Below are 16,746 nucleotides of genomic sequence, written 5' to 3' on the forward strand. Positions count from 1 at the left end.
AATTTATACATATCTTTTAAATATTATTCAACAGTGGATGAAATCTTCCCTGAAGATTTCTTCATTCAAGGTGTACAGGATCCTGAGAAAGTGGAGTTCTCCATGAAACATGTAGACTATGAATTTTCTAACCTCTTTGTATACATGTCTCTTACTTTCTTTGGACTTTTGCTGTTACCACCATTGTGGATGTCTATGGACAACACCATTTGTGGTAACATCATGGTAGTCCTGGACCGATCAGTATCATTCTTCTATTGTCATGTTATTTTGTTGACTCACATGTTCACCAGGCACTATTGTTGTGAATATATCTATATTTTTATCCGCTGTTATATAAAATGTATACATATCTTATTCTTTTTTTTTTCTTTGCTTTTCTATGCTGTTATTGCATTAATAACGAGTTGGGCCTTTAAAGTCCCATAAAGGGGAAATGTTTCCACTTGTTAGCGCAAATAAAATACATCCTCGATTTCCTGGGGCTTGGATTATAGAGTTAGGACAGGCCGGTTTCACGAATCCACCCATCTTGACGTGCTTTTGTACAGTCAACTGCTGCATTAAACATTCTCTGGTGATTGAATAAAGATGACTGAATTATCTCTGGGGCAATAAAAGCTGGGTTATGTTCCTGGTATAGTGGGGTACAAATAATGGGGCTATGTTCCTGGTATAATGGGTTATATTCCAGCCATAGTTGGGCATAGATACTGGGGGAAGAAAAGATCGTCTACGCACCACAGGAACGTTCCAATGATTTTATTCCAAAAATAGCAAATGACAGCCGACAGAGTGTCCGAACCCAGGAGGTGAGGCGTGCATTTCACACCGACATCAGTGCTTCTTCAAACCAATGGTTGTCATTTGCTATATTTGGAATAAAATTGTTGGCACGTTCCTGTGGTGTGCAGCCATTCTTTTCTTCCTATTGATCATCGGTGGTGGGCCGGGGCTTGCATCCAGCGCATTCGGACTGTAGTGACTGCTCGCCTGGAGCGGCGTCTTCCTTGTTCGAACAGATACTGGGGAATGTTCTTGATAGAGTAGGGCGGTGGTCTCCAAAATGCGGCCCTTTCCTTGCCTTTATCCGGCCCTTGAGGCATTATTGCAGCCAGTGACACATAGAATGGGGCACTATTCCTTCCACTGACACCAATGAGGGGACATCATTTCTTCCACTGGCAACAAAAATGGGGCACCACTCCACCCAATGACACCAACTAATACCAAAGATTGGGCATTGTTTACTCCCACTGGGCATAGTCCAGCCCCCCTAAAGTCTTAAGGATAGTAAACTGGTGCTTTCTTTAGAAAGTTTGGAGACCCCTGGAGTAGGGTATAAATTCTGTGGTGTGTTCCTGTTATAATGGGGTATATTCCAGCTATAGTCGGGTATAAATACTGGGGTAAGTATAGTATGGTATAAGTACTGGGAAACCTTCCTGATATAGTAGGATAAAAATAATGGGGCACATCCTGGTATAAATAACGGGCTATGCTCCTGGCATAGTGGGGTATAAATAATGGGGTACAATCCTGGCATAGTGGAGTATAAATAATGGGGTATGTTCCTGGTATAACTAACTGGATACATTCCTGACATCGTGGGGTATGTTCCTTATAGTCAGCAGAACTGAGGACAGTTGGATGAGCGGTGAGATGTCTTCACATAACAGAAGTCGGCTTGAATGTGATTATTACTACCTATAATGCGGACTCGTTCTTTCATCTCGACTTCTGGTTGCAACCGAACCGGTAGAATTCATATTGTCAGGCTTATTTATAAATAACAACACCATCACTGTGTCTAATTTTGCTGCTTTTTTTTTTTTCTTCCTTGCAGTTTATAATTCTCCAAAATTAAAATCGTAAAGCCAATAGGGAAAAATAGAGCTAAAGATAGAAAAATTATAGAAATAAAAAGAAAAGTGGTAATATAGAACATTCCTCTATACCCACCGGTGACAATGAATTACATCTGTTCTAATCGGTGTAAAAGTTGAAGGCAGTGGCGTCTCTAGGGGGTGGCTTTTGAGGCTATAGCCCCGAATCTGGGGCCCATAGCCCCGAGTCTCTGCGGCAGTCCCCAAGGGGAGGGGAGGCTCTCTAGGGTACCCTGATGTAAGTGGGGGGGGCTCTCTGGGGACCTTGATTTAGGGGGGAGTCTCTCTCTGGGGACCATGATTTAATAGGGAGGCTCTCTGGGAACCCTGATGTAAGGGAGAGGCTCTCTGAGGATCCTAATGTAAGGGGGGCTCTCTGGGGATATATACACACACAAGTATATTATATACATGTGTATGCCCGCTCAAGCATATGACTTTCTTTACTACGTTGATATGGGCTCTAGCCCCAGATCTTTTGTAGACGTAGCAACACCCCTGGTTGAAGGAAACGTTCATCTTCATTAATGGTCCTAATAATAGGGCAATGCCGGCAGAATTAGTGGTCTGAGGTGAAAAGGGAAAAGACGCATGTCGTCATAGAATTCACAGGGGTTTGGCTTTACTGGTTGTGGAAAAGAAAATTTACTTTAGTAACAAATTCCACGTTGTTTGAAAAACGAAAATGCGAGTTTGTGGAATTTGTAGCTGTTTATTGACTACTGATGGGACAAATTGGTGCAAATTTACCCCGATTAAAATGTTCAAATAAAAATATTTGTCTGTTTTTTTTTTTTATTGCTGTCTCTTGTATGCAGGTGGAGGGTACCTTGAATAATACAACCAGATTGTGAGGTGTAGTGATCTTTAGGCTATAAGGGAATGATACAGTCAATGGAGGACTTCAGTTTCTCTTGCAGACCAAACGTGGCAGTTTTATTTAATTTCCACCAAAATGGATCAAGGCAACGAACGTCTAATGCCCTGTACACACAATAGGATTTTCCAATGGAAAATGTGTGATAGGACCTTGTTGTCGGAAATTCCAACCGTGTGTAGACTCCATCACAGATTTTCCATAGGAATTTCCGTCACACAAAATTTGAGATCTGGTTCGGAATCAAGCAGAAGAGCAGCACTGGCTATTGAATTTCATTTTTCTTGGCTCATCGTAAGTGTTGTACATCACCGCGTTCTTGACGTTCGGAATTTCCGACCAACTTTGTGTGACCGTGTGTATGCAAGACAAGTTTGAGCCAACACCCATCGGAAAAAATCACATGGATTTTGTTGTTGGAAAATCCTATCGTGTGTACAGGGCATAACAATGAGACCATTAGAAGTTTTGTTGGCATACTACTTGGCCAAAAGTCTGTGGAAACCTGACCATCACATCTATATGAGCTTGTTGGACATCCCATTCCAACACCATTGCCATCGATATGACTTTTGTCCCCCTTTGTAGGTATATTCCCATGATATTTTGGAGTGTATTTGTGGGAATTTGTACCGTTTGCTCATAATCAGCATTCCAATTCACCCCAAAAAGTGTTCAGTAGGGATGAAGTCAGGGCTCTCTACAGGACACTCAAGTTCCTCCACATCAAACTGGTCACACCATGTCTTTATGGCGCTGGCTTTGAACATGGGCACAGTCATGGTAGAGAACGGTAAAGGGTATTCACCAAACTTACCACAAAGGTTGAGCTATCCGACATCCGATTCCAAAACCATAGTCATTAATATAGAATTCCCCACCATTCCAAAACTACCGACATTCATATGGAGTTGCCCCGCCCCTTTGGTTCTAGAACATCCTCCACTTATCTGGTAAGACTTTCTGCAAGATTTTGGATGGTGTCTGGGAATTTGTGAAGTCAGATACTGATGTTGGATGGGAAAACCTGGCTCACCATCAACATTCCAATTCATCCCAAAGATGTTCAGTAGGGTTGAGCTCAGGGCTCTGTGCAGGACATTCAAGTTCCTCCACACCAAACCGGTCATACCATGTCTTTATAGAGCTGGCTGTGTACACGGGCACAGTCATGCTGGAAAAGAAAAGGGTCTTCGCTAAACTGTTACCACAAGGTTGAGCTGTTGGACCTACAATTCCAAAACCATGGCCATTATATAGAATCCTCCCCTTCACCATTCCAAAACCATTGACGTTAATATAAAGTTCCTCACAGTCCTACACTATGGCCATTAATATGGAGTTGCCCCACTCCTTGGTTCTAAAACATTCTCCACTCTTCTGGGAAGACTTTCTGCTAGATTTTGGAGGGTGTCTGTGGAAATTTGTGCCCATTAGTGAGGTCAGGTACTGATGTTGGATGAGAAGACCTGGCTCATTATCAGTGTCTCAATTCATCCCAAAGGTATTCAGTAGGGTTGAGGTCACGTGGAACAGAAAAGGGCCTTCACCAAATTGTTACCACAAGGTTGGAGGAGCACAATTGTCTACAATGTCTTTGTATGATGGAGTTTTACCAGGACCCTTCACTGGAGACACCTTAACTCAGTAATTTGGAGGGGGGCTCACAGACTTTTGACCATCTAGTGTAAGCTGCAGTCATTTGGTTATTTTTGTGGTTAAGGTTAGGTTAAAATTTGGTGTGTGTTTGACCAACAATAGGCTATAAGTGAACAATGTCGTAGGTGATGTGGAGTCTTTAGGATCTCCTCTTGGACACATTTTCTATAAGACTTTAGCAAATTGTATCACCATTGGGAAGTTTTACTTAATTATCCCACCACAGATTACTTGTGTCCCCAGTGACATCAGTTCTTCGCACCCAAATCCGTGTCATTTTTTTTTGGCAATGCACATGCCACCTGTCGTTGGACAGAGGGGAGAATAGATAGAAATAATTTTTAATTGTAGTCTCCAGGTTGCTGATCCTTTTTCCTTAACTACTTGGTAAATCAAGGACCTGGAAGCCACAGAAGTGTCTGTTTGGGTCAGCCAAAGAAAATGTAAGTTTCAGGTGCACCTCAGACAGTACCAGTGACCTATAGTGTATGCAGAAAGTATTTACAGCGCTTCACTTTTTCCACATTTTGTTTATGTTACAGCATTATTCCAAAAATGATTAAATTCATTATTTTCCTCAAAATTCTTCAAACAACCCCCCATAATGACAACGTGAAAGAAGTTTGTTTGAAATCTTTGCACATGTATTAAAAATAAAAAAATCTCATGTACACAAGTATTCACAGCCTTTGCCATGACACTCAGAATTGAGCTCAGGTGCCTCCTGTTTCCACTGATCATCCTTGAGATGTTTCTACAACTTGATTGGAGACCACCTGTGGTAAATTCAGGTGATTGGACATGATTTGGAAAGGCACACACCTGTCTATAGAAGGTCCCACAGGTAACAGTGCATGTCAGAGCACAAACCAAGCCATGAAGACCAAGGAATTGTCTGTAGACCTCCAAGACAGGATTGTATGGAGGCACAGATCGGGGGAAGGGTACAAAAACATTTCTGCAGCACTGAAGGTCCCAATGAGCACAGTGGCCTCCATCATTCATAAATGGAAGAAGTTTTGAACCACCGAGACTCTCCCTAGAGCGGACCGCCCGGCCAAACTACCAATCAGGGGAGAAGGGCCCTAGTCAGGGAGGTGGCCAAAAAGCCGATGGTCACTGACAGAGCTCCAGCGTTTCCAGACGGAAGTCACTCCTCAGTAAAAGGCACATGACAGCCCACCTGGAGTTTGCCAAGAGAAACCTGAAAATTTGCCAAAATTCTCTGGTCTGATAAAACAAAGATAGAACTCTTTGGCCTGAATTGCAAGCGTCATGTCTGGAGGAAACCAGGCACCGCTCATCACCTGGCCAATACCATCCCTACAGTGAAGCATGGTGGTGGCAGCATCATGCTGTGGGGATGTTTTTCAGTAGCAGGAACTGGGAGACTAGTCAGGATGGAGGGAAAAGATGAACACAGCAATGTATTGAGACATCCCTGATGAAAAACTGCTCCAGAGTGCTCTGGACCTCAGACTGGGGCGAAGGTTCATCTTCCAACAGGACAACGACCCTAAACACACAGCCAAGAAAACAAAGGAATGGCTACGGGCCAACTGTGAATGTCCTTGAGTTGTCCAGCCAGAGCCCAGACTTGAACCCGATTGAACATCTCTGGAGAGATCTAAAAATGTCTGTGCACCGACGCTCCCCATCCAACCTGACGGAGCTTGAGAGGTCCTGCAAAGAAGAATGGGAGAAACTGCCCAAAAATAGGTGTGCCAAGCTTGTAGCATCATACTCAGAAAGACTTGAGGCTGTAATTGGCGCCAAAGGAGCTTCACCAAAGTATTGAGCAAAGGCTGTGATACCTATGTACATGGGAGGAGCCTGTGATACCTATGTACATGGGAGGAGCCTGTGATACCTATGTACATGGGAGGAGCCTGTGATACTTATGTACATGGGTGGAGCCTGTGATACTTATGTACATGGGAGGAGCCTGTGATACTTATGTACATGGGAGGAGTCTGTGATACTTATGTACATGGGAGGAGCCTGTGATACTTATATACATGGGAGGAGCCTGTGATACTTATGTACATGGGTGGAGCCTGTGATACTTATGTACATGGGAGGAGTCTGTGATACTTATGTACATGGGAGGAGCCTGTGATACTTATGTACATGGGAGGAGCCTGTGATACTTATGTACATGGGAGGAGTCTGTGATATTTATGTACATGGGATTTTTTTATTTTAATAAATTTGCAAAGATTTCAAACTTCTCCCAAGTTTTCATTATGGGGGATTGTTTGTAGAATTTTGAGGACAATAATGAATTGAATCCATTTTGGAATAAGGATGTAAGATAACAAAATGTGGGAAAAGTGAAGCGCTGTGAATACTGTATAATGAGGGTGCTGTATGATGACATCATCACCAGTGATGGTTTATCAATAGCATGCCAAAATGTTCCCTAAAGTGTAAATAAAGCTAAGCACCTAAATATCTTATACTATAGCTTACCAGTACTTGGATGCGGTGGCTGCGTTCTCTTTATTTAACAATTATTTTTTATTCGCCTGGTGATCCTGCCAGTAACATATAACATATTTCTACACTAATTTCTCCACTGTATCTATGGAAGGAGTCATGGTTGTCACACAGGCTGGACTTTAGTCACATCTGCCTTTGTACATGGTGGAGGCCCCATTCACAACTGAGCGTTTTGTAGCTCCAAACGCCAAAATTCCAGAGGAGGAAAAAAAAAATGTAAAACAATTCTCTAAGGGAGTTGGTTCACATCCCCACTCCAAGTCACCTGAAGCTCAAAAAAATTTAAGGTTTTTTTTTTTTGTAACTTGATTTGGACAGATTAGGGCGATTCAGAAGCATTTTTTTTTCACACAGAAATCTATTGGAACGCACGATTTGCACATTTTTGAGCGTTTATACACATGGTCTGCTCTAAGGCCATAATAAAATAAATAATAAAATGTAAACATAAATAATATTAATAAATTAATTAAACCACCAAACTCTATTTGGTGCGATTCTAAAGTGCTTTTTTTTTTTCTCTCATAGAAATGCATTAAAACGCACGATTTGCACGTTTTTTTTTTTTCTGCTCAAATGCAAAAATTAATATAAATAAAATATAATCATAAATATTATTAATAAATAAATGAAACCCCAATTTAGACAGATTGGTGTGTTTTAGAAGCACTTGGACAGATTAGTGCGATTCTGAAGCACTTTTTTTCCCTCAAAGAAATGCATTGAAACACAATTTGCAAGTTTTTTAAGTGTTTTCTGCTCAAAGGCAATAATAAAATAAATAATGCATAAAACATAATCATAAATAATAAATTAAATAAATAAACCCTAACCCAAAAAATAAATAAAAAACAAATAAAAGTAAATGAAATGGATATTTTCTCTATTAGCTAATAAAAAAAAAAATCGGCAAAGCTAAAGAACACTTTAAAAACTCAATGCAAAAACATGCATCAAAACGCACGAAAAAATGCGACACTCAGGTGTGAATGCAGCCTGACACCATTTTTGGCAGGATCAAAAGGTATTTTCTGAACATGTTCTTAGGCTGAAAAAAAAAAAATGAATGCAGCCACCATAATTAAGCACTGGTAAGGTGTTTTGATCTTTAAACCTCAATCTGGCTTTAGTAACGAAGGAGAAGACCCTCCATGGCCCCAAAATGTTGAACACTGCATCTACATTGTGTTTAGATACGCTTTTTTCTTTATTGTAATGACACCAGTAGATGCCGTGTTCAACGTTTTGGGGTCATGGAGGGTCCCCTTTGTTAGGCAGACAGTTGCTTGTGCTGGTGATGCTTCACTAAAACCAAATTGAGAGCCAGCAAATCACCAAGTGGTCAACGGCAAATGAGGATCCCACAGCCCGCACCTTCAAAAACACGTCAGCATGGTCAATGACCACGTCTGTGATGAATTTGGGGCTGGTAATGACCACCTGACTCTGGGAACCCCACATTCTCATCTTATTCTCACACCGTCACACGTCCAAAGCCGTCTCTGAGGTAGAAAGCGTTTATTTGTGAAACGTATTTCTCCAGATACAATCAGCTTCTAGAATGACCCTGTTAGTGAGGCGAACCGACCCCCCTATGGGGCAATCAGTGTCTCCCCAACCCTCAGACCCTGAGGGATAGAATTGGCGGTCCCTCTATTAAAAGACCAGTAAACCAAAACAATTATATTTTTACACTTACCATAAAATCCTTTTCTCTGAGTTTGTTGAAGGACACAGCCAACCTTCACAATGAAGGCATGAAAGTCTGTGTAGCTTCACTCTCCCTTCTTCCTGTCCGGGAAGTCCTTCCTCCCATGGAACGGGCAGATCGTCACTACGGATGCCACCTTCTTGTCATTGTCGGCGCTTCGAGAGGTTTGTCTAATCACGCCATGGCTGTGTCTTACATCAATCACCAAAGCTCAGTTGTGGGCCTGGAGGTATCTTAGATTCCCAGTTGGATGGAACTTCATGTCCCTTCCCTATCAGTAGTTCCCATTCCAGGGGTGGATAACTGGCAAGCAGGCTATTTCAGGTGTCACAGGGGGAATATTCTCTACACCAGGAGATATTTGAGATATTTCAACAAACCTGTCTCCTCTGGGGCATGTCATACCTGGATCTTCTCACATCCAGGCTACACTGGAAGGTTTCTAGGTTTATGGCCATGACCAGGGATCCCTGGGCGGATGCGCTCAACTGGAATGTTTCCAGGGTAATGGCCATGACCTGGGATCCTGGGCAGAAATCGTTCAACTAGAAGGCTCCCAGGTTTATGGCTTTGACCGGAGGTCCCCGGGCAGAAGCACTCAACTGGAAGGTTCCCAGGTTTATGGCCATATTCGGGGGTCCCCAGGTGGAAGCTCTCAATGGAAGGTTCCCAGGTTTATGGACATGAGCGCTTCTGCCTTGGGATCCCTGGTCAATTGGAAACTTCCCAGGTTTATATGGCCATGACTGGGTGATACTCGGGTAGATGCGCTCAACTGGAAGGTTCCCAGGTTTATGGCAATGACCAGGAATCCCTGGGCGAAGGTGCTCAACGAGTAGGTTCTCCCCTTTTCCCCTTTATGGCCATGACCAGGGATTCCTGGGCATAAGGGCTCCACTGGAGCCATTATGGTTTATGCCCATTAACCAAGGATTCCTGGGTAGATGCGCTCAACTGGAAGGTTGCCAGGTTTATGGCCATGACCAGCGATCCCTGGGTGGAAGCTCTGGTTGCTCCATGGGACAGGTACCCCCTGATCTATGCTTTTTCTCTTCTTGAAGCTCCTTCTCCATCTGTTGCGGAGAATAGATTGGGAGGGAATTCCAGTAAAAAGGATTGGCCGCGTCGAGCCAATTCAACAGGAGAAAGCACTTCCTGGGCAGGAGGAGGGGAGAGCGAAGCCACCAGGACATGGGCACCTTCATCGTGAAGACTGGCTGCATCCTTCAATGAACGGAAGAGAAAAATAGATTTATTATTCAATATATCTCCAGAATACCGCCACACCTTCTGCTTTCTCAAATCAGCCAATTCAGGCTAAAGAAGGCAAATGACAATGGTGGTATTCCTCTAGGAGTACTGGAAAGGAAGCCGACTGTGCATGTTATATCTTCAACAACTCATAAGCGGAGTGAGATTCCCCCAACAGGTAGCGCAATTGTTAAAAACTTAAGATAATCAATAAACATTAATAACACCCGGTGAAAAATAAAGTGTGTATCAGTGCAAAGGTCATATAAACATATCTCTCATAGATCACAAAGTGTCTAATGGTATCTTCCCAAATTATGCAAAAGCACTGAAATATTCCAAATTCCACACCATCGTGCACTAGAATTGATATCTTCTCCCCACAGATCACCAAACTCACCGAATAGATTTGCCTCTCATTTTCATAAATCGGGGAAAAAAAAAAACCTCTCCTTGGGATCCCTATACTGGCTCCTCCCAATTTGCACCTCCTTTAATCGCTCGCAGCACTAATAACGTACTGGAACGCAGAAGAAAAGAAACTTGCATATCGTGATACCGTAATTTTAAGTCAAACTCCACTTCAGTAAAACAAAACTCACAAATAAGCTCTTATGACGACACACGTCGGGACGGGGCTGCAAGGCAGCCAGAAGTTACAGTAGAGCATGTGACCAGATAAGACCCTGCATCCACCAGTCCGACCGGTTCTGGGCACCCTGCATTTATGCTGTGATACCATAATTATTAAAACCGAACTTAAAACAGTTAAAATAAAACTCACAAGCATTATAAAAAATGAATATATACAAAATAGATCCAGCGCTAGCGACGTAGCAAAATTATAAAAATTTTCAAGTGAAAAAAAGCCGTTCACAAGCAATACAGCAGCATGTCTTGTGATAAGAACCGCGGCGTCTCCACATCCAAATCTGCGTGCGTAATGATATTGTCACATGTCCCGCGGACAAAGGAGGTGGTATCGTCATCCTAGACAAATGTAATTATCAGGAGGAGATGAATAGGCTTCTATCTGACCGTGTAACTTATACACCACTGGCTTCAAATCCTACAGCAAAATTTAAGTGAGAACTTTTGAGTTTAATTGATGGGTTTCGGCAAGGAATTCTGAATAAAAAAAGAAAGGGGATACCTGGTGCCCTCAGTGCCAAGGGTACCGGTTATGTACTACTTGCCTAAAATCCATAAAAATCTTTTAAAACCGCCAGGCCGCCCTATAATCAGCGGCATTGACTCGGTGACAGCGAGGATAGGCAGGTATGTGGATGATTTTTTGCAGCCTCTGGTTACTGCAACTCCCTCTTATTTGAAAGACACAACACAAGTTATTAATCTGTTGGGAGAATGTGAGTGGAGGGCTGCATTATGGCGACAGCCGATGTGGCCTCTCTCTACACTATCACATCTCACCAGCAGGGCCTAGAGGCGGTGAAGTTTTATCTTAAACAGGATCACTCTTTACCACAAATGCAGAAAGACTTCGTCATAGAACTTCTGATTTTAGCAACGGGTCATAATTACTTCTGTTTTGGGGGTTACCTTTTTCTTCAAACCTGTGGAGTGGCTATGGGCGCAACATTTGCGCCCAGCCTAGCTAATTTGTTTATGGCCCGTTGGGAGAAAGAGGTGATTGATACAGATCCCCCAAGAGAGTTACGCCTTTGGAGGAGATACATTGACGATGTCCTCCTCCTGTTGGGATGGGGACCTTCCCTCCCTTGAAGGGTTTCTTTCAAGACTCAATCAGAATGATAGAGGCATCTCCTTACAGTATGAGGCGAGTCACTCCCAGATTCATTTCCTTCATCTTAATATCATGGTTAAAGACGGGCGTCTGACCACTACCACATACTTTCAGGAGACTGATCGTAATGCTTACATTCCCCTATCCAGTTGCCACCATGTATCATGGTTAAATGCAGTTCCCAGAGGCCAATTTCAACGCATTAGGCGTAACTGCATAGATATTTCCGATTACCTCCAGCAGGCACAAGTGGTGAGATCAAGGTTTCTGGAAAAGGGTTATCAGGAGAGGGATATTGATGAAACTATTGAAAAAGTAGGTAATATGGATAGGAGTCATATGCTAAATTAGAACAAGAGGGACCAATCGTGGACCAGATAACAAATTTGGATGGTCTATGATCACAGGATACTCTAACCAACATTTCTCTGTTAAGGAGATCCTCAATACACATTGGGGTATACTAAAGAATGACAAAATAATTGGTCCAATAATCCCAGACCACCCTGTAGTAATTTACAGAGGAGCTCCATCTTTGCGACACAACAGTGCCCCAAACATAGAAAACCCCCCCCCCGAAAACAATTTAATTCTTTCAATCTATGAAAGGTTTTTTTCCCCTGTAGAAAATGTAGCATTTGTCAGATCAACTCCTTCTGAGGACGAAAATGAGAGACTTTTCAATCTACTCAAATCGGACGTATAATATAGAATCATTCATTATCTGTTCTACTGAATATGTTGTTTACGTAATTTAGTGCCCATGCACTAAACAGTATATTGGACACACAAAAAGGGCATTGCATGTACGTTTATCTGAACACGCGGGGAACGTTACGCATGGTTTTAGAAAGCAGAATCTATCTAGACACTATGCCAAGCATCATGATAGGAAACTTAAAGGGACCCTCCTTTTGGCTTTTGATAAAATTTGACCCCATTGGAGGGGTACAAATATGGTTAGATCTATTTCCAGGCTAGAAACTAGATGGATATTTGATATGAAATCTTCAGTACCCTTCGGCTTAAACGTAGACTAGGACATTAATTGTATTATAAATAATGCTTAAGGATTAAAATCTTTTTTTATATATTATTTTATTTTTCATTTTTATTTTATTTACAATTAGTTTTTTTCCTATTTTCTGTATTTGTTTATATTACTATTAAGATTGCATGCCTGTAAGTAATTTATTACTGTGCATTTTTATTTACAAGGATGCGGCGTCTGTACGGCTTTTGGCTTCCTTTCTGGGTTTGCCATTTATTATTATAATACTTTTCTCTATTCGGCTATTTTATATTTCTGCCACTAGATGGTTCTTTTCTATTCTATTTTTTGACTTCCTTGTTCTCATTGTTTGAATGGGTGGCCAGCAGTTAAAATGGCGGTGCCGCCTTGCATCTATTACCATACTAATCTAGCGGCCAGTAGTTAAGATGGCGCCGTGGGATTATATAAATGACATGCGTGATGACGCAGTCACCTGGCCAATCCCCAGACGATGTCCGATAGTGACGAAACGCTTAGGGTGGACGACATCATGTTTTTTCCTCTCAGGGAGGTTGATAGACAAATGAACCAGGAAGTGAAGGGAATCCTGTGGAGACGCAGCGGTTCTTATCACAAGACATGCTGCTGTATTGCTTACGAACGTCTTTTACCTTGTAAGTGCAGCCCACTTTTTTTATTAAATTAATTTATATAAAGTTATTGCAATATGGGAGCAATTATTTTTTATATTTTCGAGTCTTTCATTTTCGTCTTAATGGGCTTAATTTTTTATTATGCTTGTGAGTTTCATTTTAACTAAAGTTGGGTTTGATTAAAGAGGTAATTACGGTATCACGCTATGGAAGTTTCTTTTCTTCCGAGTCCCAGTGGCGTTATGAGTGCAAATGGGAGGAGCCAGTATAAGGGGATCCTAAGCAGAGGATATCACTTCTAGTGCATGGGGGTGTGGGGAAGTTGGAAGATTTCAGTGCGTTTTGCATAAATTGGGAAGATACCATTGGACACTTTGTGATCTGTCAGATTGTTTATATGAACTTTGCACTGATGGACACTTTATTTTTGACTGGCTTGTATTAAGGTTTATTGATTATATTAAGTGTACTACCCTAACCACTGCGCAATAGCTGATATACAGCTACACCGCGGCTCTCCAGTTTGGTGGGCAGGGGTGTTCCTGGACTTCCTCCCAAGAATGTGCCTCACATGTGCCCCCTGGGGTGCGCATCAGGAAGTATCTGCGATTGCTGTGTCCTTCGGACACAGCGGATCACAGATCTGGGTAAAGGACCAATCACAGCGGCCCTTTAACATGTGATCAGCTGTGTCCAACCACAGCTGGTCACGTGTAACCAGTCTTGCCGGTTATCGGCTCTCCTTTCTAAAAACAGACAGCGTGTGAGGAAAGGAGAGCCGATCTGACAGGGCACAGCGAGTACAGCATTTACACTGATAATTGGTGCACTGATTATCAGTGCAGCCCCACTTATCAGTGCAGCCGCGTCAGTGCCCATTGGTGCAGCCTCATCACTGCCCATCAGTGCAGCCTCATCACTGCCCATCAGTGCAGCCTCACCAGTGCCAATCAGTGCAACCTCATCACTGCCCGTCATTGCAGCCTCATCACTGCCCATCGGTGCAGCCTCATCACTGCCCATCGGTGCAGCCTCATCACTGCCCATCGGTGCAGCCTCATCACTGCCCATCGGTGCAGTCTCAGAAACTAAGAAAAACTTTTTTTTTTTTCTTCAAAATTTTTGGTCTTGATTAGTTTATTAAGCAAAAAATAAAAACCCCAGTGGTAATTAATCGCTTGCCGACCAGCCGCCATCATTATAGTGCCTCAAGTTGGCTCCCCTGTGCGAACTGCCGTAGGTGTACGTCGGCCGCTTTAAGAGTGATAGGCGGTGCGACGCCGGAGCCAATGCGCGTGGCCGCGATCGCTCCTGAGAGAGACAGAACGGGGATCGGTCAATGTAAACAAACAGATCCCTGTTATGAAAGGGAAGTAGAGAGAGATCTACTGTTCTTAGTGATCAGGAACAGAGATCTCTCTCTCTCTACTCCCAGTCAGTCCCCTCCCCCCCCACAGTTAAAAACACCTCCCAGGGAACACTTAACCCCTTGATCGCCCCCTAGTGTTAACCCCTTTCCTGCCAGTGACATTTATACAGTAATCAGTGCCTATTTCTAGCTCTGATCGTTGTATTAATGTCACTGGTCCCAAATAAGCGTCAAAAGTATCCAATCTGTCTGCCGCAATGTCACAGTCCCGCAAAAAACGACGATAACCGCCATTACTAAAAAAAAAAACAAAAAACAAATAAGTAATAAAAAGGCCAGAAATCTATCCCATAACTTGTAGACGCAGTAACTTTTGCGTGTATCAATATACGCTTATTACGATTTTTTTTTTACCAAAAATATGTAGAAGAATACATATCGGCCTAAAATGAGAAAGAACTTTTTTTTTTTTTGTTTTGGATTTTTATTATAGCAAAAAGTAAAAAATAGTTATTCTTCCAAAATTGTCGCTTTTTTTTTGTTTATATCGCAAAAAATAAAAACCGCAGAGGTGATCAAATACCACCAAAAGAAATCTCTATTTGTGGGGAAAAAAGGACGTCAAGTTTTTTTTGGGTACGTCGTCACATGACCGCGCAATTGTCAGTTAAAGTGACGCAGTGCCATATCGCAAAAAACGCCCTGGTCATTAAGGGGGCAAATCCTTCCGGTCCCTGTGATTAAATACCACCCAAAGAAAGTTCTATTTGTGGGAAAAAAAATGATAAAATTATAAAAAGTGTGACAGCGCTGAAAGCTGAAAATTGGCCTGGGCAGGAAGGGGGTGAAAGCGCCCGGTATTGAAGGGGTTGCGTTATTAACAATTGCGCTACCTGTTGGGGGGTTCTCACTCCACTTACGGGTTGTTATAGTTTTATATTGTAAGGTGGCAGCAATTGCACATTAAGGTTTTTTTGGAGAACACTTGTGAAAATAATTCTGAGCGCGGGGTTCATCGGTTATTTGTGGTATAATAATATCTCGTCCTTTATGTAATGCTGAACGTCACATATAACTCTTCTGCATGAGCCGCCCTCTAATCTGCGTTTACTGGCCAGATATGACCAAATCTGTTGGGTGTAAAATATAAGAAACGTTTAAGTCGGGACTATAAAAAAACAGGAACACACAAAATAATCTATACACGGTAAGATTCAGTCTCTGTAGCGGTAGACCCTGTTATCCCGTGGGATGAAGTTCTATACATCTGTACAGATTGTCACAGTCAGACGTTCGTTCTATGTACATAAAGTGACTTGTAGAAAAATAGACATTTCTGTAACAGTTCTGAAGCCGTCTGGCCTGCAACGTGTTTATGGTAGTGCTGATAGTGGTGGAGGCCAGGGTGAGCTGTGGAGGATCCAGCTCCAGGTACAGGAGCGAGGCCGGAGGATCCGGAGCCAGGTACAGGAGCGAGGCCGGAGGATCCGGAGCCAGGTACAGGAGCGAGGCCAGAGGATCCGGAGCCAGGTACAGGAGCGAGGCCAGAGGATCCGGAGCCAGGTACAGGAGCGAGGCCGGAGGATCCGGAGCCAGGTACAGGAGCGAGGCCGGAGGATCCGGAGCCAGGTACAGGAGCGAGGCCGGAGGATCCGGAGCCAGGTACAGGAGCGAGGCCGGAGGATCCGGAGCCAGGTACAGGAGCGAGGCCGGAGGATCCGGAGCCAGGTACAGGAGCGAGGCCGGAGGATCCGGAGCCAGGTACAGGAGCGAGGCCGGAGGATCCGGAGCCAGGTACAGGAGCGAGGCCGGAGGATCCGGAGCCAGGTACAGGAGCGAGGCCGGAGGATCCGGAGCCAGGTACAGGAGCGAGGCCGGAGGATCCGGAGCCAGGTACAGGAGCGAGGCCGGAGGATCCGGAGCCAGGTACAGGAGCGAGGCCGGAGGATCCGGAGCCAGGTACAGGAGCGAGGCCGGAGGATCCGGAGCCAGGTACAGGAGCGAGGCCGGAGGATCCGGAGCCAGGTACAGGAGCGAGGCCGGAGGATCCGGAGCCAGGTACAGGAGCGAGGCTGGAGG

Source organism: Aquarana catesbeiana, linkage group LG05 (assembly GCF_042186555.1).
Source record: "Aquarana catesbeiana isolate 2022-GZ linkage group LG05, ASM4218655v1, whole genome shotgun sequence".
NCBI lineage: Eukaryota > Metazoa > Chordata > Amphibia > Anura > Ranidae > Aquarana > Aquarana catesbeiana.